This window comes from Aplysia californica, unplaced genomic scaffold (assembly GCF_000002075.1).
Source record: "Aplysia californica isolate F4 #8 unplaced genomic scaffold, AplCal3.0 scaffold00351, whole genome shotgun sequence".
Taxonomy (NCBI): domain Eukaryota; kingdom Metazoa; phylum Mollusca; class Gastropoda; order Aplysiida; family Aplysiidae; genus Aplysia; species Aplysia californica.
Genome location: NW_004797621.1, coordinates 537,028 through 538,140, shown reverse-complemented (window position 1 = coordinate 538,140; position 1,113 = coordinate 537,028).

Here is a 1,113-nt window from a genome sequence, read left to right as displayed (position 1 = left end):
GAGAGAGAGAGAGAGAGGTAGGTGAATAAACGAACAATAAACCGTGGAAGAAAAGAAAAACCAAGGCTGAACTGCTATTCCAAAAAGGTCAGGGGTAGATCTCGTTCTCCGCGTGTGAATGTAACCAGGAGCCCGCGTGGCTGTGTGTGTGTGTGTGGCTGTGTGCGTGCCTATGTGTATGTGTATGTGGCGGCGTGTGGATGTACATAATGTGCGTGTATGTGTAGCCTAGCCCTGTTTACGATGTAACTTCGACCCGGGCCCAAAGCACTTCAAAATATATATTGTAATTCATCTTTCTATGCTGGATAAGATCTGCGTTTGACATGGATTACTCGGGTACGTTCTTTTTTGAGAGTTTATTTATATAGGATTCTTTATTTTGTTTTGAAGTCGACCTTTTTTTGTGAAGGTAGCTAGTTGTGATCTGGGCGTGTGGGCGTGTGTTCTGTGCCCTTTGGCTTTCCCCCCTCACCTGTCTTCCTCCACATTGTGAGTCTACAACGTGTAGCTGTTACTGTTACTGGAATTCCGTGAGACTCATAGATCTAGATCTAGATCTAGAATATAATAATTTTATACGTTTTGGGGTTTGTGGACATACACCTCCCCATCCTTTTCCATGTTTGTCAGTCTAACTGTCTGTCTGTCTGGTTTAGTAAAAGTTACGGCACTTGCAAAACAAATAGATCTAGATCTAGATCTAGATTAGATCTATCGAGTCTAGGTCACATATTTATAAGCGCTCTAGGTTAGAGGTGTTGCTTTTGAGTAACGAAGAACAAAGTGGGAGATAAGGAAGACAGAATAGGCCTACAGAAGAGGGAGCACATGCCGACCCCCCACGTCTATGAGTATGTTTGTTTGTCTTTCTGTCCTATTTCTCATCCTTCCCGTTCTCTTTCTTTCTTTCGCTACAAGAGTTTGTGTTTCCCCGAGGGAACGAGCATCATGTGCGTGTATTATAATGTCCATGTGTTTGTTTGTGTGTGTGTATCTTTTTATTTGTTCGTGTGTATGCGTTGTGTATTAATGGCCGTGGTTGTGAGTGCGTGTGTCTGTGCTAAGAGCATGCACCATCTCTCTCTCTCTCTCTCTCTCTCTCTCTCTCTC